Source organism: Xenopus tropicalis, chromosome 9 (assembly GCF_000004195.4).
Source record: "Xenopus tropicalis strain Nigerian chromosome 9, UCB_Xtro_10.0, whole genome shotgun sequence".
Lineage (NCBI taxonomy): Eukaryota > Metazoa > Chordata > Amphibia > Anura > Pipidae > Xenopus > Xenopus tropicalis.
In genome coordinates, this window is record NC_030685.2 from 32918465 (window position 1) to 32938386 (window position 19922).

The window sequence follows — 19922 nt, forward strand, 5'->3', positions numbered from 1 at the left end:
TACCTACCATAGAAGTGTACACATTCCTATTCCAGCTGTTACGTGAGCCAAGCAAACATGTCATATTTTGTGTGCCCTTATTCTCCATCAAGTGCTTTTTCTTGGCAAACCTCTGCTTCCAAAATGAATTGGATAATGCAGATTAAACATTAGTTCCATGAAATCATGCTAATACGGAAAACAAATGTCTGCATATGTGAAAAGAAACAAAATGAAGCAGAGGCAGCTGGAGCATTTCATTAGGTGGACCGAAATTGAATTTAGCAGCCTGATTGTTATTATCTGTTTGTCTTCTTGTTGATACTCTTGGCTTCTTTACAAATATATTCACTTGATGGACAAGCTGACAACTCCAAAGAAAGCATTGATAAAATTGATTGTAGCCAGATACTGTGGAAGACTGATCACTTTGTTTTTGTGTTCTCCATTATTTTGCTCACTTTGGTTGCTACTAGTAGAAAAAATGAACAAACCATTAAAAAAACATTTTTGCTAAGTTCACGTTATAACAGCCATATCACTTAGTATGTAGGTTTGGTTCTTAGATTGTTTTTCAAATGTGCAGTTTACATTTACGGAAATTATGTGCATTTGTCATCGCTGTTCTTTTTAGCATAAACATAACTGTTTCACTAAAATGTCATCTTAAGAGGCCAGTACTCTGAGCGCAAGATATTCATTTTTATGCCCTGTATTAGGGAAATGATATAATTCTGTGTCGTGACCAAAACGGTGTTTGGTTGCAGTAGTGTGAAACAAATCTGGTCTTGGTTGCTCTGACTTTTTCTTACTTTATTTTTATTAGTCTACACAGAAGCCTACACATATGGGATTTTTTTTACCTGTATCTCTAGGGTTTTTACCCTGTACCCTAGGGTTGCCATCTTTTTGATACACTTTTTCTGGCCTGCAGGGGGAGGTGCTGCTCAATGACATCATGGGGTGGGAAAAGAAAGGCCTGTGATGTCAAAGGGGTGGGGAATGGACAGGCCTATGACATAATGGGCAGGGAAATGGGCAGATTGAGGAAATTAAAGCTTTCTGAGAAAATAGGGAAGGTTTAAAAGGGAGGTTTTCACAGTGAATTGCTTTAGGGAGGGGAGAAGATTGGCAGATTCTGATTTACAAGAAACTACATTGCTGGTAAATTTTTAATACTGGCCCTGGCTCTAGTTGGTGAATTACTGGCTATGTTGGTCAAATACCAGCTGGGTGGCAACCCTACCAGTATCAAAGTATCAAAATATCAAAATATAATTATACTATATAGAGCTCTCATCGTCAAAGCTGTAAATGGGCGAGAGTGCCCTGTGGGTCTGTCATGTACAAGCGGCAATAGGGAGAGGAGCTTTTGAAGACATAGGGCTCAAGATGACTCGTTGTGCCTAAAACCACTATCAGTTATTTGGGTGAAACTTCCTTCCAACTTACTAGTTGCGCTTGGCTCCACTCAGTTCTTAATACCTTTTGTTCCAAACTGGGAGCTGCTAGGCATCACGCACTTGTGCCTAAAGAATCAGGCACAGATGTCATAAACACGCCAAACACCGGAAGTTATGGCAGTGAACACCAGAAATGAAACCAGGCAAACTTGGAAAATATTTGGCTCCACTCTGCCCAATCAAGTCTAAGATTAGTGCGGACAATTCAAATAACAATTTGGATTTGTAAAATGTAATCTGTGTATTATGATTGTGTACAAACTATGGGCAAATGAAAATGCCTGATATTTGGGTTCAGTTGCATATAAGATGCAAAAAATCTGAGTAGTTTAAACCCTTTTTTATCACTATCGCTTAAGGCAGGATTAAACTACAATATACTACTGGTGCTCACCTGCTGGTTGCCAGGCAAATCCAGGAACTCTCCATGGCATTGGTGGGAGAGACTGGGGAACTCAGTACTTATACCTCAAGCTCCATCTAACAGGTTCCATGGGGATGGGGGTTCCATTATGGCTGCAATACATTGTTAACTGCAAAGTCTAAACAAGAAAAAGAACAACCCATAAAACACAACAGTACAAAAACCTGTCAACTTTTTGGAAGAAAACTTGCTAAACAACAATTCACAGGTTGCTAAGGGCCCTACACAAATCGATGCCCTACTGGATCTGGCATTGCACATGTGCAAGAAATAGAACACCTGGGTAATAGTGTTCTTTTAAATTTTATTAAGCCTTTACTATTTTATTTTTTTCTTAACAAAATGAAATTTAAAGGAACTAAGGGCCAGCCTATGTGGCTTAACACAGATGTAAAAAAAGTCATAGGGAGGAAGAAGAAAGCATTTAAATGGACATTAAACCAGCTTCTCATTAGTGCAATGAATAGGGATTATGTTGAACACACTTTTTTCCTATTGTTTTAATTAGGAATAATGGGAAACAGCTTGATTCAGTGCATATTTCCCCTAGATTCCTGTCATATGTGTTGTGACTTCAGCAAATGTCAGTTTTGCAATAGGAAAAACAAAGTGTTTATTTGCTATGGTTCAGCTAAAGAAAAAGCTGCTTTATGGAGTCACTGGGGTCAATGGACAAAAGTGGGTGAGTTCTCCATTCCAGTAGGCTGCTCCAGGTAAATTGGGTTCCCAGACAGGTATCTACATGGTGATCAGGCTGGAGCTGCACATGGATTGGCTCCCTAAGGAAAGGAGCTGGGGTTTCAGCATAAGAGAGAGAGAACCTTGGAAAAAGCAGGAGCTGCTGGTTTGTGTGATCTTACTTCCTTGTAAGTCTGAAAAACTTATTTTTGTTTTCCGTATTTTGTTTTTCTAAAATAAACTGGTCAAATACCAGTAATAGTGAATTGAACTGTCTGTGCCTTTGCTTTAAAGTGTCTGGAATTGTACACAAAGGTCTGTTCCCCAGTTAGACCATGGTCCAACTACCTGAAATGATTACAGTGTATACACACATACAGTATATGTACACATAGTACAGGTATAGGACCCATTATCCAGAATGCTCGGGACCACGGGTATTCCGGATAAAGGGTCTTTTCGTAATTTGGATCTCCATACCTTAAGTATACTAAAAAATCAATAAAACATTAATTAAACCCAATAGGATGGTTTTGCGTCCAATAAGGATTATTTATATCTTAGTATATCAATTACAAGGTACTGTTTTATTATTACAGAGAAAAAGGAAATCTAAGTTATTTGATTAAAATGGAGTCTATGGGAGATGGGATTTCCGTAATTCGGAGCTTTCTGGATAACGGGTTTCCAGGTAAGGGATCCCATACCTGTACATATGTTCCATTCTCTGAAGCTGAACTATCAAGCCACAGAGACAGATGAAATAAAAACAGACCACAAAGTATTGTTATTATATATGGCACTTGTGGCTATATTTTTCTTAAACTTTTTTCCATAAAATAATAAGCTTTGGTAAAATATCTGCTTGCTCACAGCATGAATATATTAATAAAATTTTGCAAGCCATATATACAGTAAATATATGAAGATATTTAGTAAATGCTATACTTTGAGAGCCTCAGCTTAGAAAAAGATGAAATGCTTGCAATATAATGTTTGTACAGAACGTAAGAAAGTGCTCTAGGCCAAAAGGCTCTTGTGAAAGTCAGAATTGGGTTTCTACAAAGGAACTTAGTTAAATAAATGATATGGGCAGAGTTTCAAAGAAAAGAAATGCTCACTTTCATTTAATGCTTTTTATGCATTTTGTGTGTTTGCTGATGGCAAAAAAGGAGGCAAGGTCAGGATCATGATTTTTTTCAGAGATATTGATAGAATGGGGTCTGACCAAATAAACGAGAATTATCAAAATATCCTGTAGGACAATGTCTTTGAAGCATAAAATAAGTGTTCCTATATTAAATAGAGTTTTAGAGGAATTTTTAATGGAAAGTAGAGATGCTGGTTTTGAGTCTTGCTGATGCAGTTTCATTTATTCTGTTTGACCCTTTTGAGACTAATTATTAACATTATTCTTTTGTGACTTATTTTTACTGACATATTTCAATGCACTTACAGAGATTATACATCAGTCCCAGCCCCAGGTCCCTAGCACGTCAGTTTTATGTAGAGTCAGTTAACCTTTCAGTATGTTTGGCGACCACCTAGCGAATTGCAAACTGCTCACATCTGACCACGGCTGGGTTATTCTGACTGTGTTTAACAGTTTAATTCTAGATGTGATACATTTTGTTTAATGAATAGAAAGTGAGTATATGTGGTGAGTGCTAGGACAGATCTTTGTAATATTGTTTTACACCCTTGTCCTTGAATGGCATCTTCATTCAGTGCACTTCCTATCAAAAATTACTTTTTATAGCTTAATATGAATACTGCAGTCGACTACCTGTTTTCACTAAGCATTAAAAATTAATTTTCTTTATAATTTCCAATTTATGAACCCACATGGCATAAGCATATTTTGTACAAAGCCCACTACTATGTAATTAATGAACAAATCAGTACACCATCAGTCCCAATACAGAACCTTGGAATGTGTTTACAACTCTCCCAAGTCGTTCAAACGAATTACACAACACAGTCACAGTTTGTGCTCTTCCTGTGTTATCATGGATTCTTTTTTAGTGAGGTTACACATATTTTACTTGATTTATTTTTCTCCTTGCAAACAGCACAGGTACTTGTAAAATTATAGTAAATCACCTTTTTGCTCCCTGCCAGAACACTACTATTCATCTTTGCACAGGGCACACATATTTTTATTCTAATAATAGAGCACCTTGGACTAATTCTTTTGTCTTCTCTTATGGTGCTTTGCTTTGTTTTTCAACCTCTATAGGCTTTTGGAGCTATAGTTACCTTATATTAAGATCTATTATGAGTTAGCCTTTTCTATAAGCAGGCCAAACCAATCTAGGGCTTGGGTAGATCATTTTGTGATTTTCAAGCCAAAGATGCCAATAGGTCACTATAGGAGACCAGTGTAGATGTAGTTATATGGAAGGCTATGGAAAGAACATGTGCCCTTAATGAAATTACTGGTCCTGCTATAATTGTACTGATACCTTCTGGCATTGTGAGCTCTGTGAAACACTGTGAGACTGTGAGCACTGCTGCATATCTACTCTAAGTCTAATGGAACATGGGGTGGTTTCTAGTGGAGAAATGCCCTAAAAACCACCCATGCTGCTTCCCATTGACTTTAATGGAACCTGCCTTTCAGTACTGATGCAGTTAGTTCTCAGTCCAAATACACACATTAGAGCATTTTATTTGCTTGTACTAGCTGTGTCAGAGAGTTTCCATTGCACTCTAGGGGAAGGATGTACAGGTGGTTTTGGAGTTTCTGCACTTACTAAAATAAGCTGGCAGAGAAGCAGCCTTGTATCCCATTGACCTTATCAATCATGATAGTGAATAATACCACAATAAATCCTTCTTATTTTTCATTAACAGAAGTAATTCTGGGTTTGCACATTTCATTATAGCTTGCCCAGGGGCGCTTCTGCCATTAGGCGAGTTGAGAAACTCGCCTCAGGCGGCAGAAGCGCCCCAGTTACCAGGGGCGGCAAAAAGCCACTCCTGGTAACTTTAAGAGCCGAATTTCCGGTTTTTAAACCGGAAATTCGGCTCTTCTAGTGCAGAGAGCGCAATTGCACTAGCGATCTCACCGCCCCCGGACCCGCTCCTGTGCTCAGAAGGTAAACGCTGGGGAGGGGGCGGCATCCAGGAGCCACCTCAGGCGGCGATATTTCCAGAATCGCCCCTGAGCTTGCCCTCTACACTGCCCCTCCCAAAGTTTATAACTGTTTGGGGCATAACCAACAACTCCTGTTTTTATTAAATAAATATAATACATTTTATTTACATCTCTGGATATTTTGTTTACAGATATTGCAAAAAATAGGCAATTGAATAATTACGTACCTCTATTTATAAACCGTGGAAATAGGAAAATTGGTCTGATCTCTCTGTTTTTCTGTCTTGTGATATGTCAGTAAAAGTTTTCATTCATGTGAAGTTTTCATTTGCAGGACATGCTTATCATATAATATACAGGTCTAATTGCAACCAAAATGACAAGTATTATATATTTTATTTGCATTAACAGAACATAGTGTAGCCAGAACAACTAAAATGCAATGTTTTATTTTAGAAACTCATCTGGGCTCGTGATTTAGTATATAACCTTCAGTCAGAAGCCCTATATGTATTCATTAGGTCAGTGATTGAATTAAGGTAAAAGTAAAGGTTTGCTATGTGCTCCATGCGGCGGCATGCCACAAATAAGCCCAACCGACAATTATAAGCGGCACCCTTTGTTATAACAAGCCTCGCCTACTAACATTTTCTGGTTTCACCCACTTTAAAGCAAATTTATTTTTTATTTCAATCTAATGAACAGTTCAATGCCAATTATGAATTGATGTTAAAAAAGTATGTGGCACATAGGGCCCCAAAATGAAAATATGCATTTATATGCATTATTGTGTGTTGTAAGCAATGGGGTCCACCAGAGGAACTGTTACTTCACTCACATTTGCGCAAGCAGAAAACCACAACCTTTTCTTCTTTCCCAGTCCTCCCATGCTTCTTGCATTTGCTCTGCCTTCTGCATAGCTGAAAACAAATTAAAGATGGCCTTGAATTTCACTGTGGATACAAAAGGCAAGCAGGAAATAGCATCTATGTCTAATTTATGGGCTCATTCACCATTCACATAAAAACCTACTTTGGAAATGGTTAACCCCCTTAACCAGCTTGAATCCATTTCAATGAAACTCAATAAATAAAAATGCTTCACACAACACCATTATACTCTGCTTCCTATATCCAACTCTTCCTGTTCAGTTTTCTTCTTATCAAAGTGGTATACTTTCCCTTTAAGTGATGGTTATAAAGAAATTAAAGAGACTGTAACACCAAAAAAATCTAAGTTTATCAAAGTAGTTAATATATCATGTACTGTTGCCCTGCACTGGTAAAAGTAGTGTACTTGCCTCAGAATCCCTACTATAGTTTATATAAACAAAGCTGCTGTGTAGCTGAGGGAGTAGCTATTAAAACTGAAAAAAGGAGAAAAGACACAGATCACATAGCAGATAATAGATAAGCTGTGTAGATTCTCATTGTATTCTACAGAGCTTATCTGTTATCTGCTATGTAACCCGTGCCTTTTCTCTTTTTTCCAGCTTAAGGCAAATGTCCCACGCAGAGATTAGTCGCTCACGATAGATCTTTGCTACTACAGGCGACTAATCTCTCCTAAATACCTTTCTACTGGCAACAAAAGGAATCAGTGGTCACTGATTGCCACATTTCTTTAGGTTTTTGTGTGAAGTTGCCTGCAGGGCCAAACTCCGTGCGACTTCAGAAGGCCAAAGCGGTGCGTATGCCTTTCCCCTGGTGATGTCCCTTTGTTGTAGAAAGCCATTTAGGAGAGCTTAGTCGTCTCTGTGGGACATTAGCCTAAATGGCTGCCACTGTGGCTTTGTTTATATAAACTATAGTAGGGTTTCTGAAGCAAACACACAACTTTTACCAGTGCAGGGTAACAGTATATTATATTTTAATAACTAAAACATTTTCATTTTTTGGTGTTACTGTTCCTTTAAAAGGATGAAAGAAATCTAATGAAGGTAAAAATAGTATTTCTAGTATTTCTAATACAGGTATGGGATCCATTATCTTGGAACCCGTTATCCAGAAAGCTTCAAATTATGGGAAGCCAATTTCCCATAGACTCCATTATAAGCAAATAATTCAAATGTTTAAAAATTATTTTGCTTTTCTCTGTAATAATAGAACAGTACCTTGTACTTGATTCCAAGATATAATTAATCCTTTTGGGTTTTATTAATGTTTAAATTATTTTTTAGTAAACTTAAGGTATGGGAAAGATCCCTTATCTGGAAAATCCCAGGTCCCAAGCATTCTGGATAACAGATCCCATACCAGTACTGCATATTACTGACGCCAGGGATGACAACGTGCTAAAGGCTGAAAACAAGTGGAAGGGTTGGGCTTACTACACTTATCAGTGCTTGTCCAGCGTTTTAGGGATCTACTAGACCCCAGTGTAGTTTCTCCTGAAAATAGCATTATATTAAACAAAATCTCTTACAGGCCTGTATGACATACATATTCTCTGTATTAGTGAACATACCTCTTAATTTATTATTTTAATTTCAGGTTATTCATCTAAACTCAGACCATCTGAATTGTAGGTTATTCATTTAAAGACTTATTTCGACACATTTCCAATGTGACACAAAGGTTTTTTAAAAAAGTAGATAGTTGATGACTACGTATATCTTGCTTGCTGTACTCTGTACCATTGTGCATGTCAGCCATGATCCACTTCTTAAGAAGATATAATACGTTTGTACGGTAAGAGATTTATATGTCTTTTCTCCTTGCTGTTGAGAAGAACATTTTCAGCCTGTATAATTTTCTGGCTACATCTCACTGACATGAAGAACAATGTCATCTTTCTTATTTTTCCTTCAGTAATAGCACATTTGATTTCTTGATGAACGTGGTTTGGCTTGTCCAAACCATTTAGTTCTTCCCAGCTATTAGCCTTGTAATGAATTGATTCATTGCATGCTGCTCACAAAAAATGAAACCTTTAGCAACCTGAGACTGAAATATAAATAATAACCATCCAGTCCATCATTAGACATGAGAGCAGTTATGTAATATGCCATTGCTAATCTAAACACTGAACCATGAGCTCAACCACAAAGACATAATGAGCAGATGGATGCATTTTCTTTTTCATTATTTTGAGGCATTTCCCCATTTTGGTATTATTAAAAGTCCTTTATATGAGACAAACAAATGTGTTGAAACTTAGTTTAAGGAAAAAAATACAGTACTGTAGTATCTCCACTTTAGATTGGTCCTGCAGGATAGCAATCAGAAGTTACCATAACTATCCCATAATATGATGGTTATTGTCCCTATTATAAAAAGCCACTAAGCTACAGCAAATGTGTATTGTATTTGTTCCACAAATAGTTTCCCTTATTCTTTCATATGGTTGTTCAGATATGCAGGTATGGGAACTGTTATCCAGAAAGCTTGGGGTTTTCTATAATTTGGATCTCCATTCCTTAAGCCTACTAAAAACTCATATAAACCAAAAAGATTATTTTGCCTCCAGTGATTAATTATATCTTAGTCAGGGTCAAGTACAAGGTACCTTCTGGATAATGGGTTTGCAGATAATGGATCCCATGCCTGTACAACTATTTATTTATAAGTTTCTCAACCACCATTTTATTCTAACCAATTACTGGGATGTGAAAGTGACTCCCAGATTTTTTTTTGCGGGTCCTTTGAAGAAAGAGATAAGAATGAAACAACATCTGCATTATAGTGCAGTCATCAAAATACCATACATCGTGACCTGAATTCCATGTGTATGACAGTTTTTCTATTTTCCTAGATTTACTTGCAGAATTGACCCTGACAATCACATGTATCTGCAATTTCAATTCCTTCCAATGGAGGAGAGTTGCAATACCGATTTGGTCTTGTCAGCAGAAAAGGTATTTTTTCAGCACAGTAATGATGTTTCATATAGCAATCATGTACAGATAAAGCTGGCTTAAATGATGCATCTGCCACACAGTGCTGCAAATGTAATGAAATAAATAGAGTGCTAGTGAATTCTGCTCCACTTGCCTTGCATTTGCCCACTTTTTAACAAAATTGTTCCATATTATTAGTCGTTAGTGATGCATTACTGCTAAAGTCATCCCTAAAGTGCAGCCCTTAAGTCATGCAAAATCAGCGTTGTCCAGTGTTTTTCTCTTTCTACTAAATTACTAGGTTTTTCCGCTCAGGGGGAGATGAATTTAACAGTCCGGCTCTCCCCCTTTTTTTTGTTGTGTCCACATAGAGTGTATGAGCTTCTTGAGCTGTCTTACTACAGCCCCACCAGGTTCCCACTAACCTTGGTGTCACCAGCTGGACAAACTAAATTTCACCCAACTATTTACTCTTTGAAATGATGTTATACTTTGAAAGTATGTTTACCTCCATATAAATAATATACATATCTCCCATAATACAGGGTTATGGGAGATAGCTCTTAGTACTAGTTGATCCAGGGACTGGTCCGATTGCCATCTTGGAGTCAGGAAGGAATTTTTTCCCCTCTGCGGCAAATTAGAGAGGCTTCAGATGGGGTTTTTTGCCTTCCTCTGGATCAACTAGTAGTTAGGCAGGTTATATATAGGCATTATGGTTGAACTTGATGGACGTATGTCTTTTTTCAACCCAACTTACTATAAGGCATTTATTCTGGTATTAGGATCTGGGTCAGATATGACCATTTCAATTTGTGTTTCATCTTGAGACTTGGATGTAGGGTTGCCACCTTTTCTAATGTTAAACCCTGGTGGGGGAAATGATGCAAGGGGCAGGTCAATGATGCAAGGAGACAGGGTGATGATACAGTGTGGGCAGGCTTATGATATGGAGATGGTGGGATGAGGATGCAGTGGAGGCCAAATGACAATGTGGAGGGGATGAATAGGAACCTGAAGGGGTAGTTGGAATGGTCAAAGAAGTTTAAGTTAAACAGGAATTGAGGTGGGCCAGGGGAGGGTGCTACAAATTTACTGGCAAGCACTGGTACAATTTTTTTGGGTCCATAAATAGCCAATGGGATTGCCTATATCAATATAATTAGGATCCAGCTAAATCATAACAGCAGAATGTGTGAATGGAATGTGTGTCAACTTCATAAAAAAAAAAAAAGATTAAATTATCTGTAATTTGTATGTTATTTTACCCAGTGCACATGCTAGCCTCAGGGCAGACACAGAGCATGTGCAACTGGTGGGGTTGTCACAAGCAGAAGAGAGCCTGGGAGAGTGCTACTTGTAGCTACTCATCTCTGTTAATGAATGCTAGGTCCCTATATTGTAGTCAGAGGGTGGTGGCTTGCTTAGGGTGCCCCATAGATTTGTTCTGTTTCTGGTTTGGGTGGGACAAAGTAGCTTATCCGGTACCCAATTTTGCCCCATTCAGCACCCTTACATGAAACTAAACCTATGCCATTGTCTAGCAATTAAAGCACAACAACTGGTCATCAGTGGTCTGACAGGCATGGCCCCCACACAGCTCATTTAGACTGGTTACTAGGGCATTCTTTGTGTCTCATCTCCCATTGATGCATGTACATTCATTGTAAGACTTCAACACCAAAGTGGGTATCACCAAATTTTACAATATCCAGCCAATCAGCCCATGGATATCCATAATGTCAGAGCATGTGTGGTCAGGTTTATTATCTGTGGAGAATATGTCTCAATGAAGAAATGTTTTTAAAAACAGATATTGTTTATTTAAGAGAGAAAGTCTTATATATGTGTTTATTTGTATTTATCAATATATTTTGGAACTATGAACTTGGACTTTGTCAGGTAAATTGGGGGGGGGGGGGTATGTGTGCACCAGAATTGACTATAGATAGTCAATATTGCTTTCAAATATTCATAGCCTGATCATTATAATGCCTCTCTAAGGGTAATTTCTGTTTTTAACAAATTGGAGTGTTTCCATTTGCAAAGAGCTCATGGGTATTTAAGTCATCCACTGAAATGATCTTAGCTCAGCTAATGGAGAAGGCATTATCACTGTGTGCATTATGCAGTGGGAAATAAATATTTGTTGGAGTAAAATTGTCCAACTAAGCACTCATGTTCAAATGGATTACTTGGACACTAATCGGCATCAGATGTTTGCTGCGTGTTTTAAACATGTCATTGTATTAAAAAGTTATTTATTGAACAGATATTTGTAATCGCCAGTGATTCCATTGTATGCAAACAAGTCTATCAACACACAAGGAGCTTATGTCCCCTTCTGCTCTGTGTTTCTGTTGGTGTATTTTTATGGCACATCTCCATATTCAAGCATTTCGTTAGAGTGACAGAAGTTATAAAAATGGTAAAGGGAGTAGAAGAGGAAAAATAGGAATCATAGTCGTATTCCTGGTTATTTGTATGCAAAGTACTTACAATGAATAAGAGCAGAAAATGTATATATTTTGTTTGCTTCATTGTAACTGTATGAATAAACACGGCCAAGAGACAAACAGCCAGAGCTGTATAATGCAGAGGATTCTTTTTGTATTCTGGAGAGGGAGTTTGACAATCATTTGCTTACAGTCCCAAAGGAATCCAAAGCAAAGACAATTTGACAATGCAAATGTTGTTATGCTTTATTGATGATGTTTCAGATGACCTTATAGGTCCTGCTGAGTGGTTCAGCTGAATCAACTGTCAGAAATATATATTTTGTATCTACATTGCAGAGGTTGGGGTGTTTCTATGTCAGATCAGATGTTTGACGACGTAAATTATCTTTTAAATATTACAAATACAGAATGACATACTTTAAAATGGATTGCTTGTCTTATTCAACTCTTTTTCCCTTTTTTATTTTTTTTTAGCTGATAATGAACTTCTGTATTATAGCTTAGAGTTTAACTTAATAATATAGCCGAAAATATATGGAGTATTCTATTAAATTTTGTAGAACTATTTCTTGTTTTATTACATAGCTTCCCCATTACCACCTTTACTGACTATGTTATGGAGTGCCTATCGTCTTGCTGGATTTAATCAAGTCCTGACGCTTCTCCATAGACACATTCAGTCAACTGTAACAATGACAAAGCCTTCTGACATGTAGAAACATAATAGAACCACAGAAATTATGGGCAGATTTATACGATTTTCTCTGTCTCCTTTGAACATCATTCTACAAGCTGTGAAATTCACACTCCTATTAGATAACTATATTAAACATGTGATACTTTCTGTTGTGCCCACACATGATGTCGTTATACTGTAGCTGCAGAATTATGATATCATTATTATAGTTTATGTATATTATGTGTCAGCATTTGACACAGTTATGGTGAGGGTGAGAAAGCAAGGAAATGAAACTGTACAGATGAAGCAATCAAAAGGAAATGTTGAAGTGATACACAATCATAAAGCATGGAGTTCAGAGGAGTAAAAATTCGAGAGATACTGTTAATGCCCTATTGGCTTTTTTCATTTATTCAAAAGCATAGATGTATGATGGCAAACAACAACAGGCCAATACTGTTTAATATATCTATCAAACAAGCTGGTCTTGCTGGATCATAAATTGTTAATCCTAAGTATGTGTAGAGTCTTAATTTTTTAAGCTTCTACTGCTACAATGTTGCAATTGAATTCCTTAGAGTCACTACATTTTCAAAAAGTGGCACTTACTATATTAATTCTGAGCTGCTTAAAGGCATTTGCGGAGAGGCCACAAAGGCCTGGACCTAGGGCGGCAGAAAGTTAGGGGCAGCATGCCGCCCTACCACAACTAAATTTAAAAATTTTGCTCCCATACGGAGCCACACTCAAATGTAAAAAGAGTTAGGGAGCAACACAAGCATGGAAAAAGTTTATGAGGGTGCCAAATAAGGGCTGTGATTGGCTATATGGTAGTCCTTACGTGAACTGGCAGACTACAGGAGGCTCTGTTTGGCAGTACAACTGGTTTTTATGCAAGAAAAACTTGCCTCCAAGTTAGGTATTCAAAAATAAGCCCCTACTTTGAGGTCACTGAGAGCAACATCCAAGGGGTTGGGGAGCAACATGCTGCTCACGAACCACTGGTTGGGGATCAATGGCCTACAGTATTGCATGTGTTTCCTAGTAAGCTGGGCAGTCTCCTTGGCATGCCTTGCATTAGAAATTGTGGGAAGAGGTGGAGTCACTGCATTTTCATTATCCACAAAGCTGCTCTATGGCACCTGGAAGTGATGCATAGGAGTTGCCTTGGAAAAGCTAGGAACAGAAAAGCTTTGCTTTGCTTATAAATGACCCCATGGTTAGCCAAATATGCTGCAGCACTGTAGGGTCATCTAACCCACATAAATGCATGATGTTCTATTCTAGTAAATGAATACTCTGTAATTACTGTATATTAAAGGAAAATGTTATCCCAATATAAAAACTCTAGGTTAAAGTATACAAAGAAATGTCATGTAGATGCATTTATGTTGCAGCATAATACCTGTAGCCATAGTACATTTATACATTCATTCAGTTAAGTTTGGAGATGGAGAAAGAATGGAACTGACATCATAGTAACATCTGATCAGAACCACATGCTATTATTATATGATCCAGATTTCAGTAAAATGGACAGGTGGTTTGATCTCCAAGAATTCTAATTCTTCATTATACATTTTACGCAGGGACTGAGTTTTACCTACAACTTACTTGCTTTCAAGACTTGAAACTCAAAAATGGTTGCCCTTTTTATTGGCGTCACTGGGATCAGTAGAATTCTCAATGAATCAGACAAAAGTAAGTGTAGGACTGGCCAGACCGGGGATGACTTTGACGTAATTGACCAGCTTGAATATATTGCAATATATGGACAAACAATCCCTGTTCACTGTCCTAAATGTATTGATGCATTTAATGTCTTTCTTTTAATGCCTATGACTACGTGTTGAAGGACACAAAATGCGTTAGGATTGTGAAAAAAAGCTTCTTTTTAAACACGCCCATTGGTGTTCAGAGTGGGCATCCATTTAAGAAAGTGTGCCTGTCATCTCTTGTTTCTGTTTACATTACTTTTCTGGTCACAGTCTCATTGCAACCCCTGCCTAATGATTTAAAATTTAGTGGTGAGCCAGGGGTGTATTTAGGTTGGGAGCCTCCCTAGGCACTACACAGAACCAACACAATCACAAGATCAGAATTTGACCGGGTCTGGGACTACTGTCTCTCCTCTCACCCTGATGGCAGCCCTGGTTATGGGACCTAAAATCAAGAATGCTCAAAACCTGGTGTTTTGCAGATAAGGGATCACCATAATTTGGATCACTAAACCTCTTAAGCCTACGAAGAAAAAATGTAAACATTTAATAAACTCAAAAGTATTATTTTGCCACCAATTAAAACAATTAATGATCTCTTACTTGGAATCAAGTACAAGGTAATGTCTATGTCATACTGTCATAGAGGCAAGGAAAATAATTAAAAAAATATGGTAAATGGCCTTCCTGTAAGTTGCAGCTTTCTGGGTATTGAGTTTTAGTATAAAAGATCCCATACCTGTACTAGTTTATTTTTCAGCATGGTCCGATACAGTATGGTCCGTGGCAGTATGGTAGCCCTGTGTTTGAGTCCAGTTTGGGAGGGGAGGGTGGCCTAACAGATGGGTCATGGCTACAGCCAAAGGAACAGTTTGTACCAAAGAGCAGTGATAGTAAAGAATCACAAGTTCTGGTATGTGTGCCCATAGCATTTCCTGAGACAGAGCATAGAAAATAACTTATACACAAATACCCCATTCTAGACATAATAAAACAGTTGAGGTTAGAGAGCTTTTAATGTTAGCTAGCATGAAAAATACATTGCCAAATTCTCATAATGTTTCTTCCATTGTCATGGTTTAGTCATAAAAACCCTTTTATGCTTCTACAGTGTATAATTCAAATTTGTCAAGGACTGTTTAAATCTTTTGCATCTCATTCTGAGGAGAACGAGTCACATACTTTTGATAAAGTACATCTTGCCTCCATATTATTAACAAATGCATTCGAGTGCATCAGACTGCATCTGCCAGAGAGAATAGATATGCTTGTTTGGAAGAGAGAATGAGATAACTTCATTCCAAGCATGCTGTGTTTACGGTTCAAAAACCAAAGCAGAGATTGGAGATTTGTCCCCGGTCAGCGTCACCTTGCCAACCACAGCGCTGTTGCATACTAAATAACTGTGCATTAAAAGTTTGCTGACAAAAATAACCAGTATTTCTCAAGTGTACAATGCTAATGGTGATGTCATATTCCTTCTTAAAAAAAAGTTTTCAATTTAAAACCAAGGGAAAGCAAGATGACAGGATGATGAATAGGCCATGTAAGGTGCAGCCAGTGCTTTGAGGGACATGAGGTTTTGCTAAAGAAAAATGTTGAGTTTGGGTCTGATAAAGCAAATCATAAAGCAAGGCAGACAGAGACAAAACTGTTGATTTGATACCATGCAAAACCATTTGTAGAGAACATTTTACAAGCATAATTGTAGTTATTCTCTTTATTTCCCTGAAATTTGAAAGGGAAATGTTTTATGGAAAAACCTGGACCTGATTCAGTTTGAGCTAGATTCAGTATGTAGGGCAAAAACCCAGATGTAATTCAACAAAGCAAATATGGATTCACAACAGATTTCTGCATTTCGTCATTGGCAAATATCTTTGCAAAACAACCAAAACATTTCACTGCATAAAAACATGACAACAAAACACCCATAGACCCAAATGAATATTGTGCCAAAAAAAAAAATCCCCGCAAAAATTCACCCATAGACTCCAGTGTATTCTGCACAGAAAAAGTATCAAAGAACATAGTGAATTTTTTTTTCGCTGTTTTGTGAATATTATGGTTTTTCAGATTTTTGGGGAAGTGCCATTGACTCATCACTTGAAAACTTCACAGAAGTCAATGGGAAAATCTGAAATTAAATTCGGTTAGGAGCCTCCTGCCTGTTCCTTTTAATTGCTACTGCATTCTGTGACTGCTGACTTATATATTAGACTTTGCCTCTGTCTGCAACCTGCCCTGGCCATTGGCTTGTTTACTGGACTCTGCCTTTTGTCTCCCATGGCCTTTGGCCTGTATACTGGACTCTGCCTTTTGTCTCCCATGGCCTTTGGCCTGTATACTGGACTCTGCCTTTTGTCTGCCATGGCCTTTGGCCTGCATACTGGACTCTGCCTTTTGCCTTCCAAGGCCTTTGGCCTGTATACTGGACTCTGCCTTTTGCCTTCCATGGCCTTTGGCCTGCATACTGGACTCTGCCTTTTGTCTGCCATGGCCTTTGGCCTGTATACTGGACTCTGCCTTTTGTCTGCCATGGCCTTTGGCCTGTATACTGGACTCTGCCTTTTGTCTGCCATGGCCTTTGGCCTGTATACTGGACTCTGCGTTTTGTCTTTCATGGCCTTTGGCCTGTATACTGGACTCTGCCTTTTGTCTTCCATGGCCTTTGGCCTGTATACTGGACCCTGCAGACAACTTTCCCTGACCATTTTTTTCTACACTCTACAATTTCTACAGACAATTCATGGTCCCATTTACCAGTTCTGCACAGCATATGGACTCAAATTCATTTTATTCAGCTAGGGCATCAAAATGAAATAAGAGATTAAAAACTATGAGCAATACATACAATAATTTATACACCAATAGCAGTGAAACAGCGACCAATATATGTAAACCATTTTACTGACCCTTTAATCATACTTGCGTGTCTATTGTGGTATATCTTTAAATAGTGATTCTCTATAAAACCTTACAGTCAATCAATATTTAAATGCCGCTTTACCAGCAAAGTACAGTATATAAACAATGGTAGGCAATTTAAAATTAGTCATTTATGGTTGATCAGGTTCATTAATATACAGGCGTTGAAGTTCTGTACCTCAGGGTATAAAATTGATTGGCCACTACAAGACATTGGGGTCTTTTTTTAGTTTCATTCTCAATGTCTCCTTGTTGTTTTATACACAACTGATATGTGTCACTGAATAATAACTTGCTGTTGTAAATGACAAATGCCATTTCAAATAAGTTTTCCAGTCCCAATATGTAATTCATTCCATCAATCCTGGGAATACTCTATAGCACATTTTTCTTGACTTGTTCTCGAATGGGCACAAATTATGCTATTGTGAGTGACAGAAAACCTTTAAAGGACCACTAAACCCAAAATTCAAGCTCGTCCGGTAAGGAAATGCATGCAGTAACATACGGTAAATGAAATTATCATACTGTGAAAAAAAAAAAGAAATCATTATACTGGATATAGTGTTAAAGCGCACAAGTGCTCTGATGTTCAACAGAAAGTATATATTTCACATACAGTAGTATGATTTTAATATATCTAAGATGACAATGAAATGCCAAATTTATAATAAAAAAGCAAAGTTATTAGGCTAACAGAAAACCTAAAAAATAGTGATAAGACAATGGTAATATTTTTTTTCAGGAAATATTTACATATGTATTTATAATTTCTGTCTTTACAATCATTACTGGTGTAGGGGTCGGACATTGCTCTTTTAACTTTTTTAGTATCTTATATATATGTAGCAGTAAGTCTTTGGAGTGTCTTAACCCTTCAGGTGTTACGGAAGAGCAAGCCTACCCAGACTCAAAATAGGAGTAAGCACCCTCTCCTATACCCATGTCGGGATGTCCTTGCATTTCTATTGCTGAAAACTTATAAAGAAATATCATCAATTACAAAATATAAATGTCTATCTAAATGGTGGTCTTTTGCCTTTAACAATGTGTGTTTTGGTCTCTCTCCTATAAAAACTAGGAACAAAACAGGAAATGCTACCATGTAGGGAGGTGGCAGCCTTAAAAAAATAATAATAAGGGCCACCATATAGGGCAGGGGTCGGGAACCTTTTTGGCTGAGAGAGCCATAAACACCACATATTTTAAAATGTAATTCTGTGAGAGCCATACATGTTTGGCTGCGGATGCTGCGGGGCAAGGTAGGGTGGGTCCCAAGGATGCCGGATGCAGAGGAGGGCGTGGCCTGCACTCAGCGGATAGAAGAAGTGTTCTAAGGCTTAGAATACGTGTTCTATCTGCCGAGTGCAGGGGCAAGGTAGGGTGGGTGCCAAGGATGCCGGATGCGATGCGGAGGAAGGCGTGGCCTGCGTTCGGCGGATAGGGTGGATGCCGGATGTGATGCGGAGGGAGGTGTGACCTGCGCTCAGCGGATAGAAGACGGTTCTAAGGCTTAGAACGAGTCTTCTATCTGCTGAGTGCAGGCCACGCCCCCCGTTATTTTTTTTATTAAAGATTTGGCAGAGAGCCAGATGCAGCCATCAAAAGAGCCACATCTGGCTCCCGAGCCATAGGTTCCCTACCCCTGATATAGGGTTTACCTTGATGTGGTATGGTGGCTTGTCAATTTTTTGATCATAACTTAAAACTAACTAAAAACCCCTGTTTTAGACTTGTTTTTGTTCTTAGCCTGAGACTAAACAATATTTGTTGCTAGGAGTCATTGGAGAGAGCCATTTGCTCATTTTTAATTAAGTGATTAAAATTGTATTGGTTACATGGCAGGTTGCAAAAAAGCTGCTGAAATCCCAGTAAGGATCAGATACATACTGCTCAGTCAATTGTAACATACAAACTGAATGAATCGCACAAAGCAAGCTCATTCTACACTCTTCTTACAATAAAAAATGGACAATTTCATAACAATACACAGGGAAGTCAAATGGTATTTCTGTATTTTCACTGATACAATAAAGCTGGAGTTTACATTGCTTTGACCTGATGCCCTAAGGGGGCAAACAATGTTTTTGGTTTTTATACAGGCATATCACACAAAGCCCACAGTGTTATGTCACAGTATATTTTTAGTTGGGAAAATTAAAGTATATGTGAAAAAAGATTCAGGCAGATATTCAGAAGGAGGGGGGCAAATGAGAAAAGAAGTAATCAGCAATGGCAAAGATGGATCATCACCGTATGTGAATGCCACAGAAGGCAATGGAGTGGAGGAGATGGGAGGGTGCAGATAAAGGGGGAATACGAGAAGGTGAGAGAAGTAGAGAGTGAATGAGATAGATAAGAGAGGGGAGGGAATGAGCGATAGAATGAAAGGAATGAAAGGAAGATAGGCTGAGAGTGGAAATAATTATCAGCATACATTCTCAAGTATGATCCAAATAATAATTTACTAACAGGTTGGTGGCTTAATAAAGCAAAAACAACCAAAAATTATACCTATCTTTTATTACCAGTTATTTTAAAGTGACAGTTGCTTATTTAATTGCCAATTGTCAAAGGTTTTGCTTTCCCAGGTTCAAAATAGCAAATTGTAGTGGGGTTTAAGGGCTTACAGTTAATTTGGCAGAAGCTGCACTAC